The 26,416-nt window shown below is 35.5% G+C and overlaps 1 pseudogene; it reads right to left on the bottom strand.

The window, feature by feature from the left end:
- Positions 1-24,793, bottom strand: part of LOC139843376 (2-alkenal reductase (NADP(+)-dependent)-like) — a 66,227-nt pseudogene extending 41,434 nt beyond the window's left edge.
- Positions 24,794-26,416: the final 1,623 nt, after the last annotated feature.

Raw genomic sequence — 26,416 nt, 5'->3', positions numbered from 1 at the left:
AAAGATACGATCAACTGAATTATGATTGACGTTAATTGGAATTGCTTTTGAATCTGCAATTAATATTTAAAACAACTTGTTTGTAAGATTGATAAATTGGATTTTTGAATATTACCAACCGAGTAAATGAATCCTTATATAAGGTATGTCTCGTTTTGTTGAACTATTGTCAAAATTGACTTTTTGAAACGACTTTGGATAACTTTTGTATGTCGATCTCGAGCATTAGGATTGTGATACACTATGACCAGACCTAGCTTGATAGACATTTATTGACCAACATATGTTCTCTAGGTTGAGATCTACAGTTATTTGATATTCTGAGTTTCGGACACGTTTTGGTGAACAACTTTATGTGCTGCTAAGGTGAGTTTCATTTGCTCCCTTTTTAATTGCTTTTGCAATATATATTTTTGGGCTGAGAATACATGCACTTTATTTTAAACGCAATGGATACAAGTACACACTAAATTCTACACCGAGTTTGAACCAAAAATCCCTTAGCTTTGGTAACTAGTAACTGCCGGTTATAATAACTGGTTGTCGCGAGTAGTTATATATGGATCCATAGGGCTTGATATCCCCGTCCGAGCTAGAGCGCTTGCCTTTTAACGGAAGTATGTTATTTGAGAAGCATACACGTTGGTTTGCGTGTATTATTAAGATGATTATACAAAGGGTACAAATTATATATATGTTAAGTTTAGTTACCAGGGTGCTCAATCTTGTAGAATCTTTTGATAAACATTTTGGATGAAACAACTGAAATCTTGTGATCCACTTTTATATACAGATTATGCGAAACACTAAAACTATGAACTCACCAACCTTTGTTTTGACACTTTTAAGCATGTTTATTCTCAGGTTTCCTAGAAGTCTTCCGCTGTTTGCTTATATGTTAGACAAGCTATGTACTATTGTAAACTATTATTTACGGTGATTGTCTATATGTAGAAATCATCAGATATCGAAAACCTTTGATTTATATATTCATTTATGGTGTGCCTTTTCAAAAGAATGCAATGTTTACAAAACGTATCATATAGAGGTCAAATACCTCGCAATGAAATCGATGAATGACGTGTTCGTCCATATGGATTTGGAGCGATCATCACATTTTGGTTGCAATTGTTCTATTTACAAGTGATATTCGTTTAAATAATAAAAGGTGAAGACAAAAGACAGATTCGATGAATTGAAGACGCAAATGACCAAAAATCTAAAAAGTACAAAGTGCAATCAAAGTGGTTCAATTTATTGATGAGAAACGTCTCAAAATTGCAAGAGTACAAGACGCAAAACGCAAAGTACAAGATATTAAATTGTACGCAAGGACGTTCGAAAATCCGGAACCGGGACCGGAGTCAACTCTCAACGCGCGACGCAACGGAGCTAAAATTACAAATCAACTATGAACATGAATATAATATAATATATATATATATAATTATATAAAATTATATATATATATATATTATATATATTAAATAAATATGTCGACAAGCTAGGAGCCAAAAAGTATGTGACCAGGAAATGACGGCCATGCGATCGCATGGCCAGAAGGCACAAAACTCATGCGACCGCATGAGTTACTGTAGCATGCCACATTCTTTAAATACAACGAATTCTGGCCGAATTTTTACATAATATTTCAATCTCTCTTACTCTCAAAGATATTTATATTTTAATTTTAATTATAATTTTAATATTAAAGTTTAATAATAAGGTTATGTCTCGTAGCTAAGCTATTATTATGCTTATTTAAACCGAAGTAATCGTGATGTTGGGCTAAATATTAAAGACGGGGTTATTGGGCTTTGTACCATAATTGGGGTTTGGACAAAAGAACGACACTTGTGGAAATTAGACTATGGGCTATTAATGGGCTTTATATTAACTAAATGATACCTCGTTAATTTAATATATAGACTTCTAATTTGACGTATCTATAAATAACCACATACGCTTAATCGGATACGGTGGGCGGGATATCTATAAATACCAATAAGGGTAATTGATGTAATTGTTAACAAAGTAGTAAAACCCTGGATTACACGCAGTCGATAACCTGGTGTATTCATTAAACAAAGTATTAAGACCTTGTTACAGTTCGAATCCCCAATTAGTTGGAATATTTGACTTCGGGTATAAGGATAATTTGGCGAAGACTCTTGCACTTTATATTTATGACTGATGGACTATTATGGACAAAACCGTATGGACATATCGAACATTCCAGGACAAAGGACAATTAACCCATGGTAATAAATTAAAATCAACACGTCGAACATCATGATTACGGAAGTTTAAATAAGCATGATTCTTTTATTTCATATTTTATCGCACTTTTATTTACTGTCATTTTATTTATCGTACTTTTTAATTATCGCAATTTTATTTATCGCACTTTAATTATCGTCATTTGCTTTACGCTTTAAATTAAGTTATATTTATTTTTAATATTTTACATTAGGTTTTAACTGCGACTTAAGACATAAAATCGACAAACCGGTCATTAAACGGTAAAAACCCCTTTTATAATAATAATATTACTTATATATATATATATATATATATATATATATATATATATATATATATATATATATATATATATATATATATATATTTATATTTATACAAATATAATTTTAAAAATATAGCGTTAAACTTGACTAGTTCCCTGTGGACGAACCAGACTTACTAAAAACTACACTACTGTATGATTAGGTACACTGCCTATAAGTGTTGTAGCAAGGTTTAGGTATATCCACTCTATAAATAAATAAATAACTTGTGTAAAATTGTATCGTATTTAATAGTATTTCGTAGTAAATATATAACTATTTCGTATACACCTCTACGCACATCAGCAGTTATGATACCATTTAGGTTATGGTAGACCGTCTCACCAAATCCACCCACTTCCTAGCTATGAAGGAAACCGACAAAATGAAAAAACTTACACAACTTTACATTAAAGAGATCGTAGCCCGTCACGGTGTACCTTTATCGATAATTTCTGACCGAGATGGCCGTTTTGTTTCTAGATTTTGGCGTACCTTACAAGAAGCGTTAGGAACACGATTAGACATGAGCACCGCATATCGTCCACAAACCGATGGACAGAGCGAACGCATAATTCAAACTTTGGAAGATATGTTACGAGCTTGCGTTATCGATTTTGAAAAAGCTTGGGACAAGCACTTGCCTCTCGCCGAATTCTCTTACAACAATAGTTATCACGCGAGTATCAACGCCGCACCTTTCGAAGTCTTATATGGTCGCAAATGTCATTCACCTCTTTGTAGGGCTAAAGTAGGCGACACACAAATCACCAGACCCGAACTCATTCACGAAACGACCGAGAAGGTCGTTCAAATCCGAGATAGGCTCAGGACGGCCCGTAGTCGTCAAAAGAGCTATACTAACATTAGACGCAACGACCTCGAATTCCAAATCGATGACTGCGTAATGTTAAAAGTCGCACCTTGGAAAGGTGTAATCCATTTTGGGAAACGCGGGAAGCTAAATCCGCTGTATATTGGTCCTTTCGAAATCTTGGAGCGTGTTGGAACCGTTGCTTATCGTTTAGATCTTCCGCCTCAACTGAGCTTCGTTCATCCTACTTTCCATATATCAAATTTGAAGAAGTGTTTTGCATAACCCGAACTCGTCATCCCTCTCGAAGGGGCTTACTATAGATGACAAACTTCATTTTGTGGAAGAACCTGTTGAAATTGTGGACCACTCCGTCAAAACGCTAAAACAAAGCAAAATCCTGATTGTCAAAGTTCGTTGGAATGCAAAAAGGGGACCCGAGTTTACTTGGGAAAGACAAGATCAAATGCAAAGTAAGTATCCTCACTTATTCGTACAGTTGGAAACGCAAGATCCCGAGGAAGAAACAACGACCACTACATCTACTTAAATTTCGGGACGAAATTTCTTTTAAGGAGTAGGTAATGTAATGACCCGCCTTTTTCCGTTTACTTTCTGTCTACTTAATTTAAAGTCCGTTATTTAATTATAACATCACCCGTTAAGACGCGTTTTTAAAAAATTTCGTTTAGGTAATTCACGCACCCGCTTTTAAACTTGAGGGACTAAACTTGCCAAGAGACCAAAGAGATGACTAGGTCAACTAGTCAAACTCCTCCCTCCTCCATTCATTTCATCCACCACTTTTCACTACATCCACCTTTATGCTCTCAAACCCTCAAACACAAATTCATCATCCAAATCCGATCTAGCAAGCGTTCTTCAAAACAAATTACATATTTGGAATCCTTGCAACTTCCTCTTCGATTCTATACCAACTTCATCTCGTTTGGGTAACTTTATAAAAACACTAAATTTCTTGTTCTTGATCTTTAAAACTTAAAAGTGTGTTAATTAGTGTCTATGGCTCAAGTCTAACATGATTATGTGAATTATTTGCTTGTTCTTGTCATTTTGATGTAACTAGCTTGAATATGAAAAATGGGTTAGTTTAATCCTTGATTTTGGTTAATGAAATGTTGTTAGATGTTAAAGTTCATGTGTTAATTGTGTTACTAACTTCATAAGCTTCGATTTGTGTAACAACCCTGATTTTCCGTTACTGCCGTTAACCTTCCGTTAGTTTATTTAACGACGATTATTTAACTTTTATGTGTTTATGTGTAATAAATGCATACTTGATCCTCAGAGGGTTACAATAATTAATATGGGTTGATATTAATTCAAATAAATATTTCGGATAATGAAATACGATAAAAACGATACGATTTTGATAATAGCTTTTTGAGCAACGAAACGTTCGGGTTTATTTTAATAATTAATTTTATTAATTATTAACTTTTTAAAATATTTAATTTATTGAGTTTTTAATAAATTAAGCGATTGGTTGTGTTTAACGATCGGGTTAGCGTTTCGGGCCTTCGGTACGACTAAACGACACTTAAAACAGACCACGATTACACGAAATTGCAAAACGAGAGCCCGAGAGTCATCCCCATGGGCCATTCGGCCGACCCCCTCCCCTCTCCCCTCTATTTTGTTAAATGTGGGTTTAGTTGAGGGACTTAAGTGTATTTATCGATTTTAGGGCTAAATATATAAGGGCATGTATAAACCTAAACTGTGTAATCTTCCCCATTTATTTTTGGTCGACTTTTTTTGGCTCCCTCTCCCTCCTCTGCTGCAGTCAACCATCACCCACACACACACACACACACACACACACACACACACTCAATTTTAATTTTTTAATTGGCATGTGAAACTTATACCACTAGAAATACAATTTAAAAACACTCAATTTAGACTAGGATATCATGTCGTTTGCTTATGTATAGCCCGAGTTATGCTTGAATTAGTGTAAAAGTAGTTTTATACAGCACTTGCATGAAAATAACCTGGTATGATAAAATGTATTAACTTCTGTGATTAAAGCTTTGCATATTTGAAATGTAGACAAAAGGTACTTCACTTTTCATGTGGATATCATAGGCTAATTGTATCTAGATCTTCGGATAATCTCGTGCGAATGTGACTAACTAAATGAGAATCGAATCTGTAACTTTCTTCCGGTTTTGTACTCTGTGGATTGTGTGTATTTCATGAGCATGTATGATTCTGTAAAATGAAACTTAACATGATATTGGACTTATTGTTAGTTTATGTCAATCTCTGAAACCTTATGCATTAGGCACAATAGAGCCATACTTTATGTAAATTCTGAGTTGAGATGAAAACTGAATGTTCAACTATCACGAATAAACTGTACAAATTGGCTAAACAAAAGTTTCTAGATTTTTTATATGTGTTACATTGACTTATCCTTGAACTATGGTCACTGGTCTTGTATCAATTGCATGTTCCTAACTCCGGTTATAGCCAAAATGAAATCAGTGCGCGGTCAGAAACTGACTTGACAAACCCCAAATGTATCCCTTCTGATTCCTGACTTTTAATTGTCGTATGAGTCCCTGGCCGGATTTTTTAGAATCTATTTTAAGTGTATTTATGATCTGTAGTTTGTCATGTTTACTTGAATTTTTTACTATGAGAGAATGTGCTAAGTATGCTACGTGTTCATGAACTTTGTGCATAACGATAAACTGAAATTGTGAAAATGATCATTCATGACCTAAAACGTATTGTTTGACTTAGGTTTGACATGTTGACCAATATTTAATATGAACCTACTGATTTTGACTTTAGTTGACCACATTGACCAAGTTTGACTTTCGGTTTGATGTCGGTTGACTTTGTTTGACTTGCATGATATAGTTGACTTTTACTTTGAAACGCGCCGAGTCGAGCAATAAGACAACGTACACTATGAAACCACACTTATTTAAGATACATATATTGACCAACCTAAATACGTATACTTAGGTTGCATTACTCGGCTATAAACCGTACAAGTTAATTGTCCACTTTTCAATCCGAGCTTTATTCAAAGGTGAGTCTACAGTCCTGCTTTTTACATGTTTTCAAGGATGAGAATACACGCTGTTATACTTACATTTTCAAATGCTTTTGTATTGACATGAGTACTATATATGAATATTGAGTTTGTTCAAAAAGCCTCTAGCTTGAATACTTTTAATACCATCGGTGTAAGCACAATTTAGATGGACGGATACGTTAGGTTGACAACCTCACCCACTATAAAAACTATGGTGCATTTACTTTGAACATTAAATACATTTGAACAAGTGTATAACATTTTATGAGGTAAGGCGAGTATAGTGGCTTCTATACTCGGGTCATTGCTAGTATTCAGGTGCTCATATTATGCAAACGTTTTACGACTTTATGTTGTACTTGTAAAATCTCGTGGTCAAGGAAATTAAACTATTTTTTTGATAACTGCTTTTCAGATACTGTTATACTTTTAAACCTGTAGATTCACCAACATTATTTGTTGACCTGTTTTTGCGTGTTTTTATTCTCAGGTCCTTAAGAGGTTGGCTTCCGCTGTGTTTGCTACATGACTGGCCGTGGAGTCAGCATTTGATTTTAAAGAACATTATTTACTTTCGCATTTAAAACTTTTACACTGTTTAAATACTGTTGGCTTGTGGTTACGATCACAACAGTGTTTCTATTTTGGGATTATTGACTTATGCTTTTGAAAGTTAATTTTTTAATAAAATTAAATGCGATTGCTTTAAATGTCTCATATAGAGGGTGTAACTGTTAACTGTGGGACCTGGATTAACACGCCGTCAGATGGTAAGTTGGCGGGGTGCTATAGTTGGTATCAGAGCTAACAGTTCGTAGTGAAACTAGGACTTGCATTAGTGTGTCTGATTTGGTCATTAGGACACCTTGATGAGTCTAGACTACGACTGGGACTTAGTCATTACATGAGTACTTTGTGAATAACGTTATTTACTTGACTAATCTGTTTCGTATGTGTTCTTGTATTATGAGTTAGATGTCACAGGATTCAGGAAACAGTGACAGCGACTCCAGTGTGACTGAGGTGAATGCTCCTGCCCCAGCACCAGCACCTGCTCCGCATCAGATACCTAACCATCATGTGAACCTTTATGCATTGGATTTGGTTCATACTAACCGTAACAGGGATATTGTTGATCGTGTTAACACTTTGAGCGATATTGCTATGAAATATGCGCACCTCGATGATCTTGATAGGTTGGACAAAAGGGTCACAGGTATAAATACTTATACGTACGAGGCTGAAGCGAGGTTCATTGAGATGGCGAGATTGATAGCAGCCTTGACTGCCAGGGTTGCTGCGTTGGAGGCGGAACGTAATAGGCCGAGGAATGATGGACCTGCCTCCCGTACCTGACAGAAGAGGAAGTGAAGGGTCGTTGACCATGAGCTTCTTTTCCTTTTTTTTATCCGCCATACTTTCTTTAATTGATTATATAAGGCTTACCGGGTGTTATAAACAGGGCTATTAGTACATTATGTTTATTGATTGGGTTACTAATTTTGGATATTGGTTTATCACTTATGGATTTTATTTATAATAATGGTGGTTTATGCTATCAGTAACTATTATTATCTATTGCATGCGGTACTATTCTATATTTAGTGACTTTGTATGATAGTAATACTTATGTTACGTTACACTACTACTATTGCCATTAATGTTACTACTTAGTGCTACTACCACTACTATCACTACATAACACTAGTACCACTACTACTACCACTAGTGTTACTACTAACACTACTATCACTACTATCACTACTTACACTACTTCTCACTACTAGCGAATCTTTTCGTACTATTATTTACTAGTCTTCAACACTCGTTGCTAGTATATTTTTAATAACTCTGTTTTTCATTGATCTTACTTCGATGTATCGTTAGTGTATAAGGAGACCATGTTTACTTCAGAAATGCTCGAGGCTCAAGTTGAAGAACTCGTTAACCAACGTGTGACGGAAGCTCTTATAGCTGTAGGTTTTGATTGCACGATTGAGAAATACTGTCCCAGACTAGAGCGGATAAGGTAGCAAAATGAACTTCTGAACTTAAGGATCATTGGAACTGACATTGCTAGTTACACTAACCGATTCTGGGAGCTATCATTGATTTTCCCACATTTGGTCCCATTAGCGGAAAGAGAAATCGAGAGGTACATGTCGGGATTACCGATGGAAGTGTTTGGTTTTGTCCTTTCCCATCAACCAAAGACAATATTCTGAGTCATCAACATGGCGATTAACAGGATGAAGCAAGTTAGCCGGTTAGAAGGAAAAGAGATGCCTATTATAGGAAATGAAGTTAATGGGAAAAGGAAACGATGTGAGAATTATGTTGGAAGTCTCGCACCGAACCGAGGTAAGAAGCAAGAGATGCCCCGTAACTTCAAGAAAGGATCTTCATCCAACACGAATTATAAGGGAAAACTACCATTGTGCGGAAAATGTGGAAGGCACCACCGTAGGGGATGCAAAATGCTGGTTTGCATCAAGTGTCAAAAGAAGGGTCACCTGGCCCTAGATTGTAAGGTTATCACCAATAAGAATAGGTGTTTTATGTGTGGCGAAGCAGGCCATTACACGAAGGACTGCTCGAGAAAGAGGAAAGATGGATCCACTCAGGGAACTGCAACCACCCATCACCCCGGTGGGACATGCAATGGCATTAACTCAGTTAAAGGTACGTTTTTAGCCCATCTATCTTAATATTTATGTTTTGTTTGATACTGGCGCCGATAGAAGTTTTATATCTAAGGATATTTGTCACAATGTTAAGAATCCTGTTTCTTCCTTAGATAACGTGTATTCCATAGAACTAGGAAATGGTAACTTGATGAGAGCTGATAAGATTTATCATGATTGTACCTTGATGTTAGAGGGTAAGCCTTTTAACATTGATGTGATACCTATTAAACTGGGAAGTTTTGACCTCGTGGTTGGAATGGACTGGTTAGCTGATAACAAAGCCGAGGTGGTCTGTGACCAAAAGGCTATTCGTATTCCTATTGCTGACGGTGAACCTATGATGATTTATGGTGAAAAGAATGGTTCACAATTACATCTCATTAACTGCTTGAAAGTCCAGAAGTATGTGAGAAAGGGATGTATCGCGTTCTTGGTTCATGTAAGCCAAATTGGACCAGAAGAAAGGAGACCCGAAGACGTTCCTATAGTTAAGGAATTTCTTGAAGTTTTTCCGAAGGAATTACCCGGTCTCCCACCGCACCGAGAAATTGAGTTTCAGATAGACTTAGTGCCAGGAGCAGCACCGATGGCTCACGCACCATACAGACTCGCACCCTCAGATCTTCAAGAGTTGTCTAGTCAATTGTAAGAGTTGTTAGACAAAGGGTTTATTCGACCGAGTTCTTCACCTTGGGGAGCTCCGGTCCTGTTTATTAAGAAGAAGGATGGGTCGATGAGATTGTGTATCGACTACAGAGAATTGAACAAGTTGACAATCAAGAATCGGTATCCACTACCGAGGGTTGATGACTTATTTGATCAACTTCAGGGATCCAGTTGTTATTCGAAGATTGTTTTGAGATCCGGGTATCACCAATTGAGAGTCAAAGAAGCTGATGTCCCGAAGACAGCGTTTAGAACACGTTATGGACATTATGAGTTTACAGTGATGTTGTTTGGTTTGACGAACGTACTGGCAGTGTTCATGGACCTCATGAACCGTGTGTGTAAGCCATACCTAGATAAATTCGTCATTGTGTTTATTGATGATATATTGGTGCACTCCAAGAATAGAGAAGATCACGAGCAGCATCTACGTTCGATATTGACTATGCTTAGAGAAGAGCAGTTGTATGCAAAGTTCTCTGAGTGTGACTTTTGGTTACCAGAAGTACAATTTCTTGGCCATGTTGTAGGGGCCAATGGAATACAGGTCGATCCAGCAAAGATTGAGTCGGTTAAGAATTGGGAAACTCCAAAGACATCAACGCAGATTAGGCAATTTTTGGGTCTAGCTGGTTACTACAGGAGATTCATTGAAGGATTCTCTAAGATCGCCCGACCATTAACCGCGTTAACTCATAAGGGCAAGAAGTTTGAATGGTCAGAACCGCAAGAGACTGCATTTCAGCTGTTGAAGGAGAAGTTAACAACTGCACCAGTATTGTCTCTACCCAAGGGAAGTGAAGATTTTGTTGTTTATTATGATGCCTCACGTCAAGAAATGGGTTGCGTGCTCATGCAATGAAACACGGTTATTACTTATGGATCACGTTAGTTAGAGATTCACGAGCAGAACTACACTACGCACGACCTTGAGTTAGGAGCTGTTGTCTTTGTACTTAAAATGTGGAGACACTACCTGTTCGGAACTAAGTTCACTATCTTCACTGACCATAAGAGTTTACAACACATATTCGGTCAGAAACAGCTCAATATGAGACAACGACATTGGATGGAACTACTTAATGATTATAACTGCGAACTTCAATACCATCCGGGTAAGGCGAATGTTGTGGCGGATGCCCTAAACAGAAAGGAGCGAGAGAGGCCTCTTAGGGTTAAAGCACTTAACATAGTTGTCCGTACAAATATCACATCACAAATTCGCGATGCACAACAAGAAGCCATGAAACAAGAAAATGTCGATGTTGAATTTCTCAGAGGAATGAATAAGAAATTTGACATCAAAGAGGACGGAACACGGTACTTTGCTAACCGAATTTGGGTACCAAAGTTTGGTGGATTGAGAGAACTAGTGTTGGAGGAAGCACACAAGTTGAGATACTCAATTCATCCGGGATCAGATAAAATGTACCAAGATTTGAAGGCGTTTTATTGGTGGCCAAATTTGAAAGCTGACATTGCTACCTATGTCAGGAAGTGCTTGACTTGCACTAAAGTCAAGGCTGAGCATCATAAGCCATCAGGATTATTAACTCAACCAGAGATTCCCAAGTGGAAGTGGGAAGGTATTACAATGGACTTCATCACGAAACTGCCAAGAACGGCGGGAGGTCACGATACTATTTGGGTTATCATGGATCGTCTCACTAAGTCTGCACACTTCTTACCGATAAGGGGAAACTGATAAAATGGAGAAGTTGGCTCAGATCTACATTAAGGAAGTAATCTCTAGGCATGGAGTGCCTATATCTATTATATCCGACCGCGATAGCAGATTTACTTCCAGGTTTTGGCAATCATTACAGAAAGCAATGGGGACCTGTTTAGATATGAGTACAGCATATCACCCCAGACGGATGGCCAGAGCGAACGAACTATTCAGACTTTTGAGGACATGTTGAGAGCGTGTGTCATTGATTTCGGAAATGGATGGGATAAGTATTTACCACTGGCTGAGTTCTCATACAATAACAGCTACCATGCGAGCATTAAAGCTGCACCTTTCGAAGCGTTGTATGGAAGGAAGTGTAGATCTCCCATTTGTTGGAGCGAATTGGGAGATAGTCAATTGACAGGCCCTGAGATTATTCAGGAGACAACTGAGAAATTTCTACAGATTTAGGAACGACTGAGAATGCCTCGAAGTCATCAAAAGAGTTACGTCAATGTTAGACAGAAGGACATAGAGTTCCAAGTTGGTGACAAGATTATGCTTAAGGTATCACCTTGGAAGGGTGTTGTACGATTTGGGAAACGAGGTAAACTGAGTCCTAGATATGTTGGACCGTTTGAGATAACTGAAAGAGTTGGACTGATAGCTTACAGATTGGAACTGTGACAAGCACTCAGCGGTATTCATGACGTTTTCCATGTATCCAATCTAAAGAAGTGCCTAGCCGATGATAATTTGATTATTCCTTTAGAGGAACTACGTATCGACGACAAACTTCATTTCATTGAGGAACCTGTTGAAATCTTGGGCCGTGAGGTCAAACAGTTGAAGCAAAGTAGAATTCCTATCGCTAAAGTTCGGTGGAACGCGAGAAGAGGACCAGAGTTCACGTGGGAGTGTGAAGACCAGATGAGGCTGAAGTATCCGCAATTGTTTCCCGAGGAAACTACTTCAGTAGACGATCACTAAAATTTCGGGACGAAATTTTCAATAACAGGTGGGTAATGTAACAACCCTAATTTTTCCGTTACTGCCGTTAACCTTCCGTTAGTTTATTTAACGGCGATTATTTAACTTTTATGTGTTTATGTGTAATAAATGCATACTTGATCTTCAGAGGGTTACAATAATTAATATGGGTTGATATTAATTCAAATAAATATTTCGGATAATGAAATACGATAAAAACGATACGATTTTGATAATAGCTTTTTGAGAAACGAAACGCTCGGGTTTATTTTAATAATTAATTTTATTAATTATTAACTTTTTAAAATATTTAATTTATTGGGTTTTTAACAAATTAAGCGATTGGTTGCGTTTAACGATCGGGTTAGTGTTCCGGGCCTTCGGTACGACTAAACGACACTTAAAACGGACCACGATTACACGGAATTGCAAAACGAGAGCCCGGGAGTCATCCCCATGGGCCATTCGGCCGACCCCCTCCCCTCTCCCCTTTATTTTGTTAAATGTTAGTTTAGTTGAGGGACTTAAGTGTATTTATCGATTTTAGGGCTAAATATATAAGGGCATGTATAAACCTAAACTGTGTAATCTTCCCCATTTATTTTTGGTCGACTTTTTTTGGCTCCCTCTCCCTCCACTGCTGCCGTCGACCATCACCCACACACACACACACACACACACACTCAATTTTAATTTTTTGATTAAACCTCAAGAACAAACGTTGCAATTCTCGATCTCCTCTACGCTTTGGTATAATTCTTTTAGCGATCTAAGGTATAATTACAAGAACCCTAATTCTTAAAATCTGATTTTTATGAGAGTTTCATAGTTATGTTGTCAATTGCTCAAGTCTATACGCGTACGTGTTAATCGTTATCGTTATTTTGATTGTTTGATGCGCTAGGGTTTAAAAACGAATTTGTTTTTGCATGATCAGAAAAATTAAGTTTTTCAAATGTTAATTATTATATTATAATCAGATTCCTTGCGAAAATCTATTGAGTTTAGGCTTTGGATTCGCTTGATTTCGTTTCCGTATGATTAAGTTATGTCAATTTGAATTATCGTTGTGTTTTTGTTGCTTGATCAGAAATCTGTAATTGTTAGACAACGAATTGGCATGTAAAACTTATACCACTGGAAATATAATTTAAAAACACTCAATTTAGACTAGGATATCATGTCGTTTGCTTATGTATAGCCCGAGTTATGAATGAATTAGTGTAAAAGTAGTTTTATACAACACTTGCATGAAAATAACCTTGTATGATAAAATGTGTTAACTTCTGTGATTAAAGCTTTGCATATTTGAAATTTAGACAAAAATTACTTCCCTTTTCATGTGGATATCATAGTCTAATTGTATCTAGATCTTCGGATAATCGCGTGCGAATGTGACTAACTAAATGAGAATCGAATCTGTAACTTGCTCACGGTTTTGTACTCTGTGGATTGTGTGTATTTCATGAGCATGTATGCTTCTGGAAAATAAAACTTAACATGATATGTGACTTATTGTTAGTTTATGTCAATCTCTGAAATGTTATGCATTGGGCACAATAGAGCCATACTTTATGTAAATTCTGAGTTGAGCTGAAAACTGAATGTTCAACTTGCACGAATAAACTGTACAAATTGGCTACACAAAAGTTGCTAGATTTTTTATATGTGTTAATTTGGCTTGTCCTTGAACTATGGACACTGGTATTGTATCAATTTCATGTTCCTATTTCCGGTTATAGCTAAAATGAATTCAGTGCGCGGTCAGAAACTGACTTGGCAAACCCCAAATGTATCCCTTCTGATTCCTGACTTTTAATTGTCGTATGAGTCCCTGTTTGGACTTTTTGGAATAGATTTTAAGTATATTTATGATCTGGAGTTTTTCATGTTTACTTGAATTTTGTACTATGAGATAATGTGCTAAGTATGCTACGTGTTCATGAACTTTGTGCATAACGATAAACTGAAATTGTGAAAATGATCATTCATGACCTAAAACGTATTGTTTGACTTAGGTTTGACATGTTGACCAATATATAACATGAACCTACTGATGTTGACTTTAGTTGACCACATTGACCAAGTTTGACTTTCGGTTTGACTTCGGTTGACTTTGTTTGACTTGCATGATATATTTGACTTTTACTTTTAAACGCGTCGAGTCGAGCAATAAGACAACGTACACTATGAAACCACACTTATTTAAGATACATATATTGACCAACCTAAATACGTATACTTAGGTTGCATTACTCGGCTATAAACCGTACAAGTTAATTGTCCACTTTTCAATCCGAGCTTTATTCAAAGGTGAGTCTACAGTCCCGCTTTTTACATGTTTTCAGGGATGAGAATACACGCTGTTATACTTACGTTTTCAAATGCTTTTGTATTGACATGAGTACTATATATGCATATTGAGTTTGTTCAAAAAGCCTCTAGCTTGAATACTTTTAATACCATCGGTGTAAGCACAATTTAGATGGACGGATCCGTTAGGTTGACAACCTCACCCACTATAAAAACTGTGGTGCATTTACTTTGAACATTAAATATATTTGAACAAATGTATAACATTTTACGAGGTAAGGCAGGTATAGTGGCTTCTATACTCTGGTCATTGCTAGTATTCAGGAGCTCATATTATGCAAACGTTTTACGACTTTGTGTTGTACTTGTAAAATCTCGTGGTCAAGGAAATTAAACTATTTTTCTGATAACTGCTTTTCAGATACTGTTATACTTTTAAACCTGTAGATTCACCAACATTATTTGTTGACCTGTTTTTGCGTGTTTTTATTCTCAGGTCCTTAAGAGGTAGGCTTCCGCTGTGTTTGCTACATGACTGGCCGTGGAGTTAGCATTTGATTTTAAAGAACATTATTTACTTTCGCATTTAAAACCTTTATACTATTTAAATACTGTTGGCTTGTGGTTACGATCACAACAGTGTTTCTATTTTGGGATTATTGACTTATGCTTTTGAAAGTTAAATTTTTAATAAAATTAAATGCAATTGCTTTAAACGTCTCATATAGAGGGCGTAACTGTTAACTGTGGGACCTGGATTAACACGCCGTCAGATGGTAATTTGGCAGGGTATTATAATTTGGTATGTTGGATGACATGAAAACCTTACATTAACATGATTATTGATTTTGTGATTCTTGGTTAGGGTTTTGATAGATTTAATATGAACTTTTGATGCATTGAATGCTTTGCAATGTTGTTTATAAGTGTTTAGTAGTGTTTTATACATAATTACCTACGAAATGGCGTATTATATGTGTGTATTAAGTTCCCAAATCGTCACTTGCATTTATGAGCTTGAAACATTAAATGGTGAGCGTAAAATGATCATTCGTCGGAAATTTGGTTATTTTAAATGATGTTTTTGTTTGATTAAATGTGCTTAGTTGTATTCCTCGTTAAATTACCTTTCCAACGATATAAGATACGTGTTCTAAATGTTTACGGTTCATGATTTATGGTTATTTGAAGTTTGGTTCGTGCATATCACAATTTGCAGCCACCAGCTGCTGAAAAAGGGCACTTCGCGATCGCGAAGTTTGGGCTCGTGGTCACCAGATGCTGAAAAAGGCCACTTCGCGGTCGCGAGATTCTCCCTGACCAAAGTCAATTTTTGATTTTTGCAATATCGTTCCAGCTTACTCGCAACTCCGTTTAACATGAAACTTTGCCAACATGCTTATATATGACTACGTTTTTATGTGTAATGGTCAGAAATCCGACCCGACCCTGTTGACTTTGACTTTGACTTTTACCAAGTTTGACTTTTAGTCAAACTTAACCAAACTCTTATGCAATTGTTCTAACTTGCGTTTATACTTATATCTTGCATGAAACTTGACAATTTGACTGACATGCTATATTAATCGAGTCGTAACGAGCCATATGACTAATTGAACAACTTTGACCGACTGAGTTTACTGATATTGATACAACCTATTTGTTTAGGTCAAGACTAGCATTTGTTCTTGCACACGTTTACTTTGTGAAGTACCTATTTACCCGTGTACTCAAGGTGAGATCATAGTCCCATTTTTACTCTTTTATACTTACATTTGGGATGAGAAAACATAAAGGTTTTGTAGTGACCTGAACTTTTCCATGTTTAAATATATTAAATGAAATTGTTATTTACATGATTAAGTGTTTCCAACATGTTAAGCAATCAAACATGTTAAGACTTGATTAATTGAAATAGGTTTTATATAGACAATTGACCACCCAAGTTGATCGGTGATTCACGAACGTTAAAACTTGTAAAAATAATATGATGACATATATATGATTATATATATAGTTAACATGATATTATGATAAGTAATTATCTCATTAGGTATTTTAACAATGAGTTATATACATAAAATTGAGTTTATTGAATTAAAAAACTCGAAACGATATATATATAACGATTATCGTTATAACAACGTCTTACTAAATACATATGAATCATATTAAGATATTGATATACTATGTTTAATCATGATAAATGATAAGTAAACATGTCATTAAGTGTATTAACAATGAACTACATATGTAAAAACAAGACTACTAACTTAATGATTTCGAAACGAGACATATATGTAATGATTATCGTTGTAACGACATTTAATGTATATATATATATATATATATATATATATATATATATATATATATATATATATATCATATTAAGATATATTAATACATAATGATATCATGATAATATAATAATTTAACATCTCATTTGATATAATAAACAATGGGTTAACAACATTTAACAAGATCGTTAACCTAATGGTTTCAAAACAACACTTACATGTAACGACTAACGATTACTTAACGACTCAGTTAAAATGTATATACATGTAGTGTTTTAATATGTATTTATACACTTTTGAAAGACTTTAAGATACTTATCAAAGTACTTCTATTTAACAAAAATGCTTACAATTACATCCTCGTTCAGTTTCATCAACAATTCTACTCGTATGCACCCGTATTCGTACTCGTACAATACACAGCTTTTAGATGTATGTACTATTGGTATATACACTCCAATGATCAGCTCTTAGCAGCCCATGTGAGTCACCTAACACATGTGGGAATCATCATTTGGCTACTAGCATGAAATATCTCATAAAATTACAAAAATATGAGTAATCATTCATGACTTATTTACATGAAAACAAAATTACACATCCTTTATATCTAATCCATATACCAACGACCAAAAACACCTACAAACACTTTAATTCTTCAATTTTCTTCATCTAATTGATCTCCCTCAAGTTCTATCTTCAAGTTCTAAGTGTTCTTCATAAATTCTATAAGTTATAGTTTCATAAAATCAAGAATACTTCCAAGTTTGCTAGCTTACTTCCAATCTTGTAAATTGATCATCCTGTAACATCCCAGGTAACACGTTCCCCGTAGCATGATATTGTCCGCTTTGCCCGTAGGCGCACGGATTTTTCTTGGCGACCAAAGACGACGAACACTTTCCCAGGAGGTCACCCATCCTAGTAGTGCACTCGTTCGAGCACGCTTAACTGCAGAGTTCTCATGAGATCTGTTGCGCTTGTGGTCCCAAAACGCATCATGCTAGGAAAGGTCTCCACACCCTTATAAGGCATGTTTCGTTCCCCTCTCCAACCGATGTGGGACGGATGTAACACGGGTGTTACAATCCTCCCCCCTAATGGGACACATCGTCCTCGCTGTACACGTTTGGTCCGGGGTCTGGCTCTGATACCATCTGTAGTACAGTTGGGGACAACTACCGTCCCACCCAGTGCCTTCCCAGCTAACCGCCTGGTGACCATTGAGTGTACCTCAGATACTGATTTTAGGGCCTGCCTCTCGGCTACTGCTAACCCTCGTAAGGGATTGCAAGGAGTAAGAGCCAATGCTTCGCCACAGGTCACACTGTGAGAACCTCCTTTACGACTAACCTGCCACACATGGACACAATTATACCAGCTCTGATGCCATCTGCAACATCCCAGGTAACACGTTCCCCGTAGCATGATATTGTCCGCTTTGCCCGTAGGCGCACGGATTTTTCTTGGCGACCAAAGACGACGAACACTTTCCCAGGAGGTCACCCATCCTAGTAGTGCACTCATCCGAGCATGCTTAACTGCAGAGTTCTCATGAGATCTGCTGCGCTTGTGGTCCCAAAACGCGTCATGCTAGGAAAGGTCTCCACACCCTTATAAGGCATGTTTCGTTCCCCTCTCCAACCGATGTGGGACGGATGTAACACGGGTGTTACACATCCAACCTCAAGAAATATTTCTTATTTACAGTAAGATATCTTTCTAATACAAGGTAATACTCATATTCAAACTTTGGTTCAATTTCTATAACTATAACAATCTTATTTCGAGTGATGATCTTACTTGAACTTGTTTTCGTGTCATGATTCTGCTTCAAGAACTTTCAAGCCATCCAAGGATCCTTTGAAGCTAGATCCATTTGTCTCTTTTCTAGTAGGTTTATCCACAAAACTTGAGGTAGTAATGATGTTCATAACATCATTCGATTCATACATATAAAGCTATCTTATTCGAAGGTTTAAACTTGAAATCACTAGAACATAGTTTAGTTAATTCTAAACTCGTTCGCAAAAAAAAGTTAATCCTTCTAACTTGACTTTTAAAATTAACTAAACACATGTTATATATCTATATGATATGCTAACTTAATGATTTAAAACCTGAAAACACGAAAAACACCGTAAAACCGGGCATACGCCGTCGTAGTAACACCGCGGGCTGTTTTGGGTTAGTTAATTAAAAACTATGATAAACTTTGATTTAAAAGTTTTTCTTCTGGTAAAATGATTTTTCTTATGAACATGAAACTATATCTAAAAATCATGGTTAAACTCAAAGTGGAAGTATGTTTTTCAAAATGGTCATCAAGACGTCGTTCTTTCGACCGAAATGACTACCTCTTACAAAAATGACTTGTAACTTATATTTTCGACTATAAACCTATAATTTTTCTGTTTAGATTCATAAAATAGAGTTCAATATGAAACCATAGCAATTTGATTAACTCAAAACGGATTTAAAACGAAGAAGTTATGGGTAAAACAAGATTGGATATTTTTTGATTGTTGTAGTTACGGGAAATATTGTAACAATTCTATAAAAATCATATCCTAGCTAACTTATATTGTATTATACATGTATTCTAATATATTATGTAATCTTGGGATACCATAGACACGTATGCAAATGTTTTGACATATCATATCGACCCATGTATATATATTATTTGGAACAACCATAGACACTCTATATGCAGTAATGTTGGAGTTAGCCATACAGGGTTGATGTTGATTCCAAAAATATATATACTTTGAGTTGTGATCTAGCTTGAGACGTGTATATACTGGGTCGTGGATTGATTCAAGATAATATATATCGATTTATTTCTGTACAAATTGTGGACAACTAGTTGTAGGTTACTAACGAGGACAGTTGACTTAATAAACTTAAAATATTAAAACGTATTAAAAATGTTGTAAATATATTTTGAACATACTTTGATATATGTACATATTTGTTATAGGTTCGTGAATCGACCAGTGGCCAAGTCTTACTTCTCGACGAAGTAAAAATCTGTGAAAGTGAGTTATAGTCCCACTTTTAAAATCTAATATTTTGGGATGAGAATACATGCAGTTTTATAAATGTTTTACGAAATAGACACAAGTAAATGAAACTACATTATATGGGTGAATGATCGAAGCCGAATATACCCATTTTGCTTGGTAGCCTAAGAATTAGTAAACCGATCTACTAATTGACGCGAATCCTAAAGATAGATCTATTGGGCCTAACGAACCCCATCCAAAGTACCGGATGCTTTAGTACTTCGAATTCGTTTATATCATGTCCGAAGGATTTCCCGGAATGATAGGGGATATTCTTATATGCATCTTGTTAATGTCAGTTACCAGGTGTTCACCAGATGAATGAATTTTATCTCTATGTATGGGATGTATATTGAAATATGAAATCTTGTGGTCTATTATTATGATTTGATAATATATAGGTTAAAGCTATAACTTACCAACATTTTTGTTGACGTTTTAAGCATGTTTATTCTCAGGTGATTATTAAGAGCTTCCGCTGTTGCATACTAAAATAAGGACAAGATTTGGAGTCCATGCTTGTATGATATTATGTAAAAACTGCATTTAAGAAACTTATTTTTGATGTAATATATTCTTATTGTAAACCATTATGTAATGGTCGTGTGTAAACGGTATATTTTAGATTATCATTATTTGATAATCTACGTAATGCTTTTTAAACCTTTATCGATAAAATAAAGGTTATGGTTGTTTTAAAAATGAATGCAGTCTTTGAAAAACGTCTCATATAGAGGTCAAAACCTCGCGACGAAATCAATTAATATGGAACGTTTATAATCAATATGAACGGGACATTTCAGGTTTTGTTTTACAAGTGAACACAAGTACGAAAACAAACATTCTACGTACGAGTTAGAACAAAAATGTCTCAATTCGATTATCATTAGTTACACATGTCGGGTGTAAGCGAGAACTTATGTTGTATGGCCATATGGGTTTGACAAACCCTCATTCGGACGGTTCGCTATCGTTATGAGGATGAAATATATTTTTGAGAATAAGTGTAGGTTCTAACACTATGTGTATGGGGTAACGTTAGTTAAGCCTTGATAATTGGGTGCTCGTGATAACAAATTTTAGAATGGTTTACTATTATTTCAACGTTATAAATCTTGTGGTTCAACTTACATACTCACTTGCTAAACCTATGATTTCACCAATGTTTTCGTTGACAATTTTCTATATGTTTTCTCGGGACCTTGAATGCTATGTGCTACATGCTTCCGCACTCTTTTTGATACTTGCTTGGATGTCGAGTATACATGCATACATGGAGCGTCTTTTGACTTAACTTAAATTGTGTCGCATATGTTTCAATTGTACTTAAAACGTTGTAATATGTTTAGTCGTTGAACTACTTTGTAAACTTTGAAACATCCTTACTTCTGAAATAAATGCGACATACTTTGGTCAAACATTGTTTTAAAGACTTATGACGACGTGACGGGACCTAAGTAGACGGCGCCGTCAATGACGATTTTGTCGGGTCGCTACAATTGATATTATAAGCTTGTTTTCATTACTACTTGATTCTAAAAGTTGATTGACTAAGGTATGTTTATAATAATAATCTCACTATCCAATGTAATGATAATAATTGTGTACATAAGGATAATGATGATACATTATCAAGTGTGTAACAATTATAGGTTTACATTGGTAACTTGTTGAAAGTGGACATGTGTAATGAATAATCAATCAATTGATTTGAGAACTCACAAGTTTCTTATGGTATAATGAGAAATTGGTAAAGCCTTGGTTAAAAGGATTATAAAAGGAAATTGATTGAAGTTATAATGAATAAGATTAAAAGTTCATGGAGATCCGTGGTTATGGGATGTTCTATGACTAAGGCATGTAGTTAAATGTACAAGGAAAAGTCTAGACACTTATTCCTTAGACATATTGTGTTTCGTGAGTTGATCACGAATGAAGTGATATCTATAGATTTTGTTGAGTTCAAACAAAATTTGAATGGATCACTTGATGAAAGGAATTAGCCCGAGACTTAAGTGCGCATAAGTTGGCTAATGATGTGGGATTGAAATCCATTAAGTCTTCTAAAGTGAGACGCCCAATTCCCTTCTAGTACAACGCTGGGAGCTGAATTTAATGAGGTAAGCTTACTTTCTGAAGATTGAAACACATAAATATTCTGAACCCAAAGTATGTGTTTAGACCCGTAAGTGGAGTTAGGTTGAAGTTTATCTTCTTAATAGTTCTTTTGAAAAATTGCAAATGCGGGTGCAAGATGTAAAAGAACTACCTATGTGAACATGAAGTTTTGCCGCTTCAATGGAGCTTTGGACTTAGCTGCCAATACGTTCACTGAAGGATTGGGATACATGGCTTATAATAGTGTCAAGATTGTCTTAGGGATATGTAAGAAACTGATGTGTATAGTATTTTATAGTTTTCATATGAGTGGAAGGGTTCAATTTCTGAAACACCCTGATACTCGAATTCTCGTAAATATTATACTAAGTGAAAATTCAATTTCTGAAACACTTTCATTTATGCATTGGTTTGTTCTGTTTGTTTAATTATTTTAGTAAATCAAGGATTACACTAAAATGGGGGGGGGGGGGGGGGAGGGAGGGGGAATTGTTGGTGATTTTAGTATTATCAACAATCATTTTAGTTAATTGGGATTTACTTGAAAGCAAAGGTATTCAAGTTATACTTATAACGGGTTTGGAGAGTGTGGAGTACACGCCCGTAAGAGTTAACTTGATACTGTTATGGAAATTGTGGTATTGAAAAGGTTTAAAATTCCACAATTTTCCATTATGTGTGAACGCAAAGTTACGTCTTTTTGTTAAAGGGTTACATCCTTTGGTTGAAAGGTTGCGTACTTTCACTCGCACCTTTTCGCTTCCTATAAATATAGGAATATGTTTTTGCTTTCATATCAACAAACAGAAAATACACACATACTCTTTAACAATTTGATCAGTGATTTCGTTGCCAAAAACACTGATTGCATTCTTGTCTTATCCCTGTAAAGATTTCGTGCAACCAAGGCAATCGTAGGGTCGAAATACTTTATAGATAAAGTGAATACACGATTCAAGAACGAATCCGGCAATCAATTTCTAACCCTTATCTCTAACAATCATCCCGCAAGCTGAAATGCGACCATTTAATCTCATATTCAAGAGTGCCGCCTCCAACATCTTCCCACCAACGTTTTCAAAGTAAATATCAATGCCTTCCGGAAAGTACCTGACATAACAACACAAATCTGACTAACAAATTTCCTTTTGATTTAAAGGTGGAAATATCAACCCATTTGCTTATCAATCAGTCTATTTGGATCACTGTTGCAAAACACCCCGTCTCGAGCCGTTGCGACGCCCGTTGCGACGGTTTGGTGACTAGTCCATCCCGTCTCGAAGAAAACCGTCTAATATGACAGTCAACGGTCAAAATTCGGGTCAAAGTTGAAAAAAATCATGTCAAAGTCTGTCAAAATTCGGAAAAGTCAGAAAGTCGGTAAAATCGGTCAAATTTATCGTATTTTAGTTTGAATTTTCTGTATTAAATTAATGGTGATAGCGATTATGGGTACAAATTAGTTAATTAAAGTTTTTGGCTTCAAAATAAGTACACACATATACATTTATATACTTATATATTTAATAGTCAACTTTGGTCAACGTCTGTCTCGACCCCCGTCTCGAACGTCTCGGCCTTTTTAGGACCCGAACGTTTCGACCCCGTCTCACGTCTTTTGAAACCTTGATTTGGATAGTTTTAGAACATCATCTTTTGGATCCAATGGGTAAAAGAAAATAATAAAAGTAGCAAAAATGGAAACAGGTCACATAAATTGAAAGTCCCCCAAAAAAGGTTATCCCTCCGATCTTAATATTATGATTAACATAAATAAGCTTGTAAATTCTCAAGCTAACCTTTTCAGAGCAGCATCTAAATCTTGTTCTTCCTTGTAGTTAAAAGCCTCGTCAAATCCAAATTTAGTCTTCAACAGATCAACCTTGGGTAATAAAATACACATACACAACAACAATATGGAAACAAATGAAAAACATTAATATTCAAGTCTAGGACATTATCAAAAAAACATTTATGACCTGAAAGTATTAGCTGTGTCTCATAGTTATCCGGTAATTTGTTAATACATAATGATTAGTGGTATTTCCATCAACCGATTACACGATTAGAAACTATGATAAACGTTTAAAGACGCTAACCTTTTCTTTTGTACCAGCACTCCCAATGACGTAACATCCAGCTAATTTAGCAAACTGCCCAACGAGCTGACCTACTGCACCTGAAGCCGCTGACACAAACACATACTCTCCTTTCTGTGGAGAACAGATCTCATAGAAACCAACATATGCAGTCATACCAGGCATACCTAAAAATGAATTCAAAAATAGAAAATTTATATAGGGTAGAGGTGGCAAAATGGGCGGGTTGGGTGGGAGGTCAAGGTGGAAACAAATCAGGTTGACCCACATGACTTTTTATGTGTAAAATAACATAGGATGTTACATGCATAATGCTAAACAAGAAACATACCAAGGATTCCTGTATAATAAGAAAGAGGCACGTCAGTATGTTGAATCTTGAATAAAGTCTCGGGATTAGTGATAACGCTGTATTCCTCCCATCATGTAATTCCCCAGACTAAGTCATCACTCTTGAATTTTGAATGGCCCGAATCAAGGACTTTAGCTACTCCATATCCAACTATAGGCTGTAAGACGATAATTGGTACATGAGAATAAGCTGAAATACTACATATCTGATCTGTTAAACGTCTAGGCACAGTGAGCCGGGTGCATCAAAGCCCCTAAAGATATGTGTTTGGCTCACTGCTCCCTTAGACTTACAGACACTGAATTCAGAAAAATAAAGATCTTAGTTGACCCCAAATGAATTTTTGAAAGGGAATAATTATAATTATATATGTAGAATTTGAATAGTGGTATGCGAGTTATGCACCAACCATGCGTTTATTAATACTTTAAGAGCAGCTCCCAATTAGAAAACAAAAGTAGATATAAGACAAGCTCTCAATTATAGGGTGGTTCATGTGTTACAACACTTCAGTTATCTCATATTTGAAATATTTGTGGTTCAATCATTTTACGTCAGACCAGACATATTTCCCTTTAGGGTAACCTGGTTCGAGTTCATGTGGGAGTGGCTTAGACCTCGTGTATTTAGTCGGCCTGAATTTCAAACAAGATGGTTGATAGGAGTAAAATTCCAAAGTATGAGAAGGGATTAAGGTGTAAGATCTGCGAACCATGTGTGTTGAGGATATGTGGTCTAAAGGTCTGAATAGTGAATAATGAACACCGTTTGTTTTTATGTTTGGGAAATAATTTAATCATGTCTGCAACAATAAGAAACATATTTCTAAGTCTGCGAGTTTGTAGACAGAATGTGAAATTATTTTATGTCTTCATAAACGATTTTTTTTAAAAAAAATAGTAATTCTTTTTTGTATTAGTTGCAAAAATAGAAATAAAGCAAAATTTGTTAAAAAAAAAAAATGGTATAACCAAAGTTCCAAACTTCGGATTTGGTAAAACCGAAGTTTGAACTTTCGGTTTTGTTCCTTTATGCAGATACACAGTGACCAGGCTGACATGTGTACAAGAATTGCCACCTGTTCCTTAAACCGAAGTTTCAAACTTCGTTTTTGCAGATTTTTCAGCTAAACCGAAGTTTGAAACTTCGGTTTTGCCCCCTGCCATTTTTTTTAACTTTTAGCCCAAATTTTGTTTTTGATGGTCGTAATCGATGCTTTTCTACATATATTTATACCACTTGATGTGACGACCTGAAAATTTCCGAACAAATTTAAACTTAATCTTTATATGGTTTCGACACGATAAGCAAAATCTATAATGAAGAGTCACCAAAATTTTGAACTATTATATGGATTCATTTGACCTTTGACTATTGCAGACGATTTACGAACAGTTGCGTGTAAATAAATATGTAAATATATGTATATATACAAATATAAATGTAAGTGTATATATAATATTTTGAATTAATAAAATACCCTTTAATCAATTAGAATTAAAAACGTAAAATAATATATATATATATATATATATATATATATATGAATTCTGTACATAAATAATATTATTGTAATGTATATAAATGTATAAGTATTAAATGTTCAATATATGTTATTATATATATTATATAAATATTAAATATTACATGATTAATAATATGTAATAACAATATATTAAATTTAATTACAAGTT

Source organism: Rutidosis leptorrhynchoides, chromosome 4, assembly GCF_046630445.1.
Source record: "Rutidosis leptorrhynchoides isolate AG116_Rl617_1_P2 chromosome 4, CSIRO_AGI_Rlap_v1, whole genome shotgun sequence".
Taxonomy (NCBI): Eukaryota; Viridiplantae; Streptophyta; class Magnoliopsida; order Asterales; family Asteraceae; genus Rutidosis; species Rutidosis leptorrhynchoides.
This window is presented reverse-complemented; position numbering and strand designations above follow the sequence as displayed.